The sequence below is a fragment of the Microtus oregoni genome, unplaced genomic scaffold (assembly GCF_018167655.1).
Source record: "Microtus oregoni isolate MIOR12 unplaced genomic scaffold, Mior012 000035F_ref0000213, whole genome shotgun sequence".
Classification (NCBI taxonomy): Eukaryota; Metazoa; Chordata; class Mammalia; order Rodentia; family Cricetidae; genus Microtus; species Microtus oregoni.
In genome coordinates this window covers 13,416,194-13,426,496 of record NW_024543094.1, presented here as the reverse complement: position 1 = coordinate 13,426,496, position 10,303 = coordinate 13,416,194, and positions in this window count along the sequence as shown.

The following is a 10,303-nucleotide window of genomic DNA, read 5'->3' as shown; positions in this document are numbered from 1 at the left end:
GATCAGCTTGTCTGTCATGTTCAGCTTGCCCTTGTAATTAAACACTTTACTCATATGAGTCTTCTCAACCCTCAGAGTATAAATTGTCTGATGCTCTGAATAAAGTTGGCTATTGCATGAGACTTTAGTTCACCTCACGTCTAGGCTCCATTCTCCCATGTCCCACTTCCTCTAGAGCAGTGACAATGGCACATGCCTTTTATGCAGCACTGGGGAGGGAGAGGCAGGAAGATTTCTGTGGGTATGAGGTCAGCCTGGTCTACATAACAAGTTCCAGGACTACATAGAGAGACATTATTTCAACAAATAAACAAATAAACAAAAAAACATTTATACTAATATTTTTAACTTTTTAAAATTCTTTATTACTTTTTGGAGAATACTTTAAAGCTAAAAAAATAGCGTAAAGTTAGGCTTCCCCAAACCATACAATTTGATATGATTCCACCAAATGAGCAATTTAAATATAATTTGCTAAGAGAAGATAATTAATGGCAAAAGTTATTTAAACTTTCTTAGCCATGGGTTTCCTTCCCTACAAACAAAAAGAGCCTGTCTCTGTCTCCAGAGTGCTGGGATTAAAGGCATGTGCCACCATGCCAAGCATCTGTAGAAATTTTGTTAAGTCAATAGAGTCATGGGGGTAGCTGGTACAGATAACCAGTGGCTATAAGTCAAGGATATTGTTAAACATCCTATGATGCCCAGCATAGCTCCACAGCAAAGAATGATCTTACCTAATGCATCATTAGGTTTAGATAATGCAAATCCAGTTGATGGAAACTCCTGGCTCTCATCACACGTGCAGGAGGAGTGGTCAACCACAGAGAAGCTGTGTGGAGAGGAGCTAAACTTAAGAGACAGTTTTCTGATTCTGCCTCCTTTTCTTCTATCAAGGGGTTCAACATAGAGCCTCAAGCACATGAGGGGAACACTGTACTATTGAGCTGCTGCCCCAGCAAGTTTTCTACATCCTAGCTTCAAGTCTTTCTGCATGTTGGTTTTTCCTTTCAATAATGAACAATGCAGCATTCTACCCCTGAAAGGTACACAACCTAGAAACAATACTGCCTAAGTTAATTAGGGTTACTATTGCTGTGAAGAGACACCATGACCATGACAACTCTTCTAAAGAAAACATTTAATTGAGGGTGGCTTGCTTACAGTTTCAGAGAGATTCAGTACATTTTGATCATGAAGGGGAACATGTCAGTGTACAGGCAGATGTGCTGAAGTGAGAGTGCTATATATTATAGTCAACAGGAAGTCAACTGACTGTCACACTGAGGGAAGCTTGAGCAGAAGAGACCTCAAAGCCCACCCTCACTGTGACAGACTTCCTCCAACAAAGCCATACCTCCTAAAGTGCCACTCCCTTTGGGGCCATTTTCTTTCTAACCACCAGGAATACAGAGTAGAAAACACCCAGTTAGAGCCAGGGCGTACCAGTCATGGCACACCTGGAAGGTAGAGAGAGGAAGATCAAGAGTTCAAGGCCAGACTCAGCTACAGAGAAAAGTTTGAGGCAAACTTGGAATGCATGAGAAACCCTATCTAAAAAACAAAGCAAGACAATAAGCCAAACCAAGATAGGGTGATGAGTGCTAAGAGAAGGATGATACAGGGTATTTTAAGACTCCAGAACAGTGGAATTTCACTGAGCTGGGAGAGGTAAGGAAAGAGCCCTACAGACATGACATATACACTGAGAACTCAGGCAAGCAAGAGGAAACACAGCCACGTAAGAAGATGAGTGTGTGAGTGCACATTCAACAGAGGACCAATTGTCCATAAGGGAAACAGCATGGCAAGTGTCTGGGATGCAAAAATGTTTGGTGTAGCAGTGCCACTCTGTCTGTTGGCTCTTAACTCCAGTTCGGCTTTTCTCTGCATTGCAGGGGACAAAAAGCCAGCCAGTTACATTTCCCGGATTTCTTTGCCAACTGGCTATTGGCCAGGTTTTGCCAGTGGAAAGCAGTGGAGGAGGATGGCGATGGGTGTTTTGTGTGTATGTGTGTGCCATGTTCTTCCACATCGCTAGCATCTCCACTACTGGCAGCAACAGCAGCCAGTGAATGAATCCTTCTGGGTCCACCAGCAGCCATGGCAGGGTCACTACATCAGCCTCCCTAGCAGTGGTGGGAACAATGGTGGATATATGCTGTGCTGGTGGCGACAGCATCCTTTGCTGAGGCTAGGTAGCATCATTTTCACACTTCTCCAGCTTAGGTCTACGCAGTTATAAATCTCTGGGGAAACAGACCTTTTTACGCTTCTAAGTCTTTTTAACACTTCCATTTATCACATTGCCTATATTTAAAATACTTTCTGACTGGACCCTAAAATAGCAGCTGAGTCATAAAATAAGATGGGGTGGAGGAGGGCTGTGGAGAGAGATTTGGTTCAATAGATAATTCAACAGCAGGTGCTTCAAGCTGTGTTAGGAAATGATAAGGCATTTGGACTTTATCTTAAAAGTAGTGGAGACCCACAGAAGACAAAGACACATTAGAGACTGAACACAGGGTCTTTTCCTTGCTTGTGCACACAAGTACTGGATCACTGAACTACATCCTCAGTGTGAGGTTTTAGTAATCCTTTTTAGAAATCAAAACACCTACTTTTCAAAACACCCAGAAGAGCCGATACTAAATCTTTCTCCTCCTCTCCTCCTCTCCCCTCCCTTCCTCTCTTTTCCTCCCTCCCCGTCCCCCCCTCAGACAGGGTTTCTCTGTGTAGCCCTGGCTGTCCTGGAACTTGGCTTTGTAGACTAGGCTGGCCCTGAGCACACAGAGATCCACCTGTCTCTGCCTCCTGGCCTCCTGTGTGCTAGGATTAAAGGCAGGCACCAACATCGACCAGTTTGTTTTTGTTTTTGAGATGGTCTCACTATATATAGCCTAGGCTGGCCTCAGATTCATAGAGATCCCCTGTCCTTTGCCTCCTGTGATCTGGGATTAGAGGTGCGTACCACCATTCCTTCTCTTTTTCTTTCTTTTTTTAGTTCTAGGGATTGAATGCAGGGCCCAGTGAATGCTAGGTAAACATTTACTACTGAACTATATCCTCACCACTTTATTCCATTGCATTTAATCCTAGCTGATCATGGCAGCATGCCCAAGTATCCTGTTTATTCAAGTATTTGATCACTTCTCATGTGCTCAGCACTTTTCACAGTGTTGGAAGCATACTTGTAGACAAGGCAGATAATATCCCTGCCTTCATGGACTTTGACATTTTAGTTGGCAGGCAAAGAGCAAGCGAAGAAAATAATTTGCAATCTGATAAAGCAGTGGAAAACAAATAAGCAGAAAACTGACAGAATATTGGTTGAGGGGAAGTGGGAAGGGCTAGCTGTGCGAAAATGCTCAGGGAGGAAGTGGAGGATGATCGTTGTGGAACCAAGAAGAGCACAATAGTGTGATGTGGTTAAAGGCCAGATTCTAGGACTTGAAAAACGAATGTGTTTGGATTGTGCCAATCAAGAAGCAGAGGCCCAGCACAAGACAAATTGAAGGGCCTGCAGAGGCTAGATGAAGCAATTCGCTGTGAGTTGTATTACCAGCCTGGCATTTTTTTCTAGATACAAAATATATGCAGAGGCATGGACATGGCCAGATTCATTTTTTAGAAGACAATGGATAGAATATAGACAGTCAGAGTATTGGGAAAGCCCATTGAGAAACCATCATGTGATCAATGTGATCAGTGGCCTAGAAGAGAAGAAATCCGCCTGGTTTAAGGCTCGCCCATTCTTAGACTCAGTTATTTCCTTTGTAGAGTGAGAATAGAAGCTTAGTAAAAACAGTTCAGCAATCAGCTGTTCCCAAGCTCTGAGATATGTGAGACTCCAATATACTACAGTGTCAAGATTTGATACATTTAAGATTGGTGTACTTTCTACCGTTCTCCACCACCCAACCTACTTCCTCTTATTCAGGTTTCACTCCAGCAGGAACTAAGAACAGCTGTGGCTTTGTAACTTACTGAACCAATTAGTGTCTTTAAAGTCACTTCGCCATGGGTAGTTTTTGTTGCTTAACTAGCTGTTTATCAATTGGGATAGGTAGTGATGCAAGAAATAAAAATGGCTGCAGAGGTGTGGTCGGGTTCTGTCTGGAAAGGTTAGTTCAGCTCAGGTGTTTGATTTTGTTTGCTGTTCTTCCTGCAGGGCTATTGGACCTGTACTGCCAACATTAAATTTCAGTGTAAAGGATCTTTGGTAGCTTTAAATTCGGTTCTTGTATCCCAGTGCCTTTATATTTCTTGATAACTGTATCATTGAGGAAATACTGTTCATTCAAAACAACATGGTATAATTCAGCTGATACACTTAAAAGCCTCTCTAATATCTGTACTGGATGGTTTTGTATCAACTTGACACAAGCTAGAGTCATCAGAGAAGAAGGAGTTTTAGTGAGAAAATGTCTCCATAAGATCCAGCTCTAAGGCATTTCTCAATTAGTGATCAATGGGGGAGGGCCAGGCCATGTTAGGTGGTGCTATCCATGCGCTGGTGGTTCTGCATTCTATGAGAACACAGGCTGAGCAAGCCAGGAGAAGGAATCCAGTAAGCAGCACTCATCAATGGCCTCTGCATCAGCTCCTCCCTCTAGGATCCTGCCCTGTTTGAGTGCCTGTCCTGATTTCCTTCAGTGATGAACAGCAATGTGGAAGTGTAAGCCAAATAAATCCTCTCCTCCTTAACTTGCTTTTTGGTCATGGTGCTTTGTCACAGCAATAGAAACCCTAAGACAAGTTGGTACTAGTGTAGTGGGGTATTGTTGTGACAGACCTGACCATTATTTTTGGGGAGGCTTGTGGGAGGATATAACTTTGGATTAGAAGAGCTATTGAGTGTTAAAGGCTCAGTGGAATGTTCTTTAGGAGTTTGGAAGATAAGAATGTTGAGAACAGTATAGAGGTACAGAGGATGGAGGCTTGGCTTGTGAAGTTTTAGAAGGAAGTTTCAAGTCTGTATTGGGGTCATCTATTATTCTGAATTAAGAATCTGTGGGTCTGGTTAGCTGGGGCTGAAGAATCAGCTATGATTGACAAGATACCAGAATCCAGAATTACTAAAGCAAAACTGCTTTGCTGGAATACTTGATGCTAATCAGCTGGAGCTAAGAAATTAGTGGTGATTAAGAAGACACCAGCATCACTAAGGTAAAATCTTCAGGGAAGTGTTTCCTGAGAGCACAAAAAAGCTGTGTTCTAGAGGTGGTCAAAGTTGTACCTTGTTCAGGCAGTTGGACATGGTAATGTGTAAGAGTCACTTAGTGGTACTGGTTTGAAGGCATGATGGGGTCACAGTCAATAGCTAAGGCTTGATGCTGTGATAAGCCAGGAAAGCCCATTGAAAAACATTAAAGATGTTCTACATACTGTAATATCAATATCAAGCACATCAATATCATTAGTGTACAGATTTGCTTTAATCTATTTTTTTCTGAGACAGGGTTTCTCTGTGTAGCTTTGGAGCCTGTCCTGGAACTCACTCTGTAGACCAGGCTAGACTCGAACTCACAGAGATCTGCCTGCCTCTGCCTCCTGAGTGCTTTAAGACAGGGTTTCTCTGTAGCTTTTGGAAGCTGTCTTGGAACTTGCTCTGTAGACCAGGCTGGTCTTGAACTCACAGAGGTCCACCTGTTTCTGCCTCCCAAGCACTGATTAAAGGCATGCACCACTACCACTTTAATCTTTTAATAAAAGGTGTCTTAGGGTTTCTATTCAGTGAAGAGACACTATGACATGACAAATCTTATAAAGGGAACATCAATTGGGGACTGGCTTACAGTTCATAAATTTAGTCCATGCTCATCAGAGTGGGAAGCATGGTGGCATGCAGACAGACATGGTACTGGAGAAATAGCTAAGAGTTCTTACATCTGGACTCAAAGGCAGGAAAAATGAGCCACTGGGCCTGGCTTGAGCTTCTGAAACCTCAAAGCCCATGCACTTCCTCCAAGAAGGTCATATCTACTCCAACAAGACACCTCCTAATAGTGCCGCTCTCTGTGAGTCTATGAGTGACATTTTTGTATATCAAATAATTGTTCTAAAATAAAATTATATAGTATCTGGAAATGATTTTTATACCTATTTTATTTGTTGTAGTCGGAGGCTGCTCGTTAATTAAATTAACCACCCATTAATTAAGTCACTGCTTGGTCAATCACTTAAGCATATTGCTAGCTAGCTCTTATATCTTAAATTAACCCATTTATGTTAATCTGTGTATTGCCACAAGGTCATGGTTTAAGGGGCAAAGTTCCAGTGTCTGTCCCCTCCAGTGGCTACATGGCATCTCTCTGACTCCGCCTACTTTCTCCCAGCATTCGGCTTAGTTTTCCCACCTAACTCTATTTTGCCCTGCTACAGGACCAAAGCAGCTTTATTCATTAACAAAACACATTCACAGCATACAGAGGGGAATTCCACATTAATCTGTATACCTAAAGTTACATAAAAATTTATCAGGTTAAAGAAGGGCTACTAGTGGGAGACATTTAAAATAAGTCCTGGTCTTGCCAGTGTGGTGGTAGATCTCTGTAAATTTGTGGCCAGTCTGGTCTACAAAGCCAGTTCCAGGCCAGTCAGGGCTACAAAGTGAGATATTGTTTCAAAACAAAATAAAACAAAACAAAAAACAGAAGCTTTCTCGAGGCCTGCCCCTTTGGATTGACTGACAGGCTTACATGTCTTTTAGGAAAACTGGAGATTCCAGTAACAGCTGAAGGAAAAGGGACTTGGGAGGGAAAAAGTGGTGAGCACCAGGGAAGAATCTCTTCGTTGCTTAAGGCTTAAACCTTTTCATACACTGATCAGTTGTCATTTTTGTACCTGATCAGTATATCACTCAGTAGGTAAAGATCTGCTTCCAAACTGAATCTGGCTTTCTAGTTTACTTACACTACAAGTAACCCTTTCTCATTAAAAATTGATCTGCATCAGACAGTGGTGGCACATGCTCTTAATCCCAGCACTCAGAAGGCAGAGGCAGGTGGATCTTTGCGAGTTCGAGACCAGTCTGGTATACAGAGCTGGCTTCATTGCTACTGAGAAATCCAGTCTCGAAAAACAAACAAACAAACAAACAAACACCAAAAAAAAAAAGCCCCCAAACCAAAAAGTGATCGGCATGCACCATATTTGAGAACAGTATCACATTTATCCTCCACTTCCACAAAATGCAGGAGGTAGATGGGGGGGTGGTCCCAGGGGGGTCCCATCCCCACTCAAGTTGTATCATTCCTCAAGTTTGAATGTGATACATTGTTTGGGGCTGCAGTTGATTCATTACAACAATAAGCAGGATTATCCTCTGAGCCAGACATCAACTTCTGGAGTTTAGCTGTGCCTACTTGCCAAAGATCATCCCAGCTGGATTTGTTGACTGTTTACATACATCATAGAGGGGTCACTGAACCCTTGCCTGAGTATCCAGCCACCCCCAGTCACCTGTTGTATGTAATTCTGCCCTATTGCACATGGCCTAAGGGAGGGACTAGAGAATAAAGACCAGGGAAGATTAGGGGAAGGGGGCTCTGAGACTTTCTGGTGTGGTCTTTTGGGGCAGGAGCACTCATGCCCTATGGGTAATCCCTCACCTATGTCCAGCAAACTCATTGGCTCCCTAGAGAGAACTCTGGTGAACTCATGCCCCAGTTTGTTGTTGGGACTTTAGTGGGAGGGGTAGATTTTATGTATGTCTTCCTCTGGGAAGGAATTTTAACACCAGCTACCAGACCTTACTGCTGCAAACAACTTAATGAAAAACAAAACAAAACCAAATAAAAACACCTTCCAAACCTTAATGATTTGGTCTTCCTGAGGGGCACTGGGAACAAGTTTAGCATTTCCAGTGGTTGCTATTCCATCAGACGGTGTGGGAAATTGGTTAGTCCAAGCAATTAACTGCAAAAGTGGTTTGTGAGTGTTTGGTTTGCTAAACCTATAATTTCCTTAATGGGAAGGTAATAAAAACTTTTGGTGATCCAGCCCATGTGACAGACCCTTTGGACACTTAGAGATGGACTGCAGTCGTAACTCTAAGGCTCCATCCAGTATGTACTTGTAAGTTTGTATGTTTTCAGGATGGAGGTTTTCTCAGGTAGAAAAGTGATGATATATTATTAACTTAAAAATTTTAGAAAATGTTTGTTTTTGAGACACCCCCCCTCCCAAAAAATGTTCAGTGATAAAGAAACCAATTTCAGTGAACAAATTAAAAGGCAATTAAATCAGGTACTATGAACACCATCACATGGCCATTTTCTAATTCTTCTAGACTATTGAAGAGGATGTATGAGATTTTGAAATTGGAACCTGGTATAGTAATGCCATTGGGGGGAAAAAGGGGTAGAGGCAGGAGGACTGAAAATTTAAGGCCAGCCTTGACACCATAATGATATATAGTGAGACCATGTTTCTAAATAATACAATTTAAATTGGCAGTTAGCTGAATGAATTTATGGTGTTGGTATTGAATGGCCAGCAGATCAGCTCCCAGTGAAAGCCGTTTGATCTCTGATAGTTTGGGAACGTCTATACCTTTAAAAGAGCCTCATGTATTTCCCACGCTGGTATCAAACCATTGTCAGGTTTTAATGCATTATGCCAGAGTCTATTTCCATCAGGTAAAAGATTTTTAGAATTTGCCAGGTCTTCAGAAAATGATATCAGAGAAAGGCTACATTTCTGATTGGGAAGAAACCTGCCAAGTTCTTTTTAAAGACAGGGACTCATGTAGCCCAGGTTGGCCTGGATCTTGCTATCTAGCAGATGAATTTAACTCCTAATCTTCTTGCCTCCACCTATTGAATGCTAGGATTATAGGTACTAATCACCACGAACAGCCTGATTTCAGGTTCTGTGTACATGTGTGTTCATGTAGGTGACTGCATTTACAGAATGTGCCTGTGGGAGCCAGAGTTCAACCTCAATTGCCATTCCTCGGGAGCGATCTTATTCTCCAAGATACAGTCTCACTGGGACCTGGGGCTTATGGATTCGAGTAGACAGGTTAGCCAGTGAGCCCCAGGGACCTGCTCGCCTCCACCTCTCCACTGCTGGAATTATAAACCCAAGATACCACATGAGGCTTTTTGATGCGTGCTCTGGGGATTAACTCACCAATTAACCAATTGAACCACCCCTCAGTCCTCAACACCACTTTCTTATGCATTGGAGCAGAGTCTCAGAGCCTTAAATTTTGTGTTCAAATCTCTCAACTCACAAGGACTCCTCCAGACACTTAAAACTATACAACTGCTGGAGACTTTAAGTTAAAGCTAAAACAACCCTTCAGAGGCAGACAGATCTAAACTACTGTTGTATAGAAGCATTCTCCAAGCTAAACTGCCACCATTTTCAGTTCAGCTGTGCGTGCTTGCCAGACATCATCACAGGTGGGCTTGCTGACTGCTGGCATTTCCTCTTGGAGGGAGGAAGGAGGTGGGGAAGGCTGTGGGACCTTCATCTGAATAGCCAGCTACCCTTCCCATCCAGATGTATGCAATTTTGCCCTAATTGTACATGAGGGGCAGGTAGGAGAAGGCAAGAGGGGTGTCTTCTGAGAAGAGCTAGGGTATATAGGTGGAGAAGGATGAGGGGAAGGGACACTATCTACACGATAAAGTGTGAGGGTTTGTGGTCTTTAAGCTGGGTGTCAACTTTCCAGTGTTCCCCAAACCCCTCACTCACTTCTCTGAAGGGAAAGCCTAATAAGCTCGATGATTGACCAGAGCAAACTATGGTGGAATTACACTTTGGTTTGCCCTTAGGACTCACAGGAGTGGGTAGGTGTTTACAGGTCCTTTTGGGAAAGAATTTTAGCAATACTCAGTAGTTTTGAAGGTTTTCTTTTAGATTTTGAAATTCTCCTGTGATGACTGAGCACTCTGCCTCATAGCCTGGAGGAAAGCTGCTATGCATGCAGGCCTGGTTGGTCAGTTTTATCTTATAAGGCATGTCTGCCTGTCTTCAAGGGGAAAAGACAACTGTGCAAAGGGTTTAGTAGAATCAGAGTAGTCAGATAAAGGGAATGGTCAAGGTTTAAAGTACAGTCCTGAGTTTGCTGCTCAGACTTTTTCTTTCCAAAGAAAACTTTAAGGAGGCAACTTCTGATTCTCCTTTTCACTTGTACTTGTTACTATGGCAAGCACATGCGTGTGACCCTGCACAGTGGGTGAGTGGAGGCCAGGCGACAACGGGGAGTTCTTTACTTCCACCTTGGTGGCTTCTGGGGAGTGAAGTCCGATTGTCACGCCTTTGCAGCAAGCGCTTTTACATGCCTTAT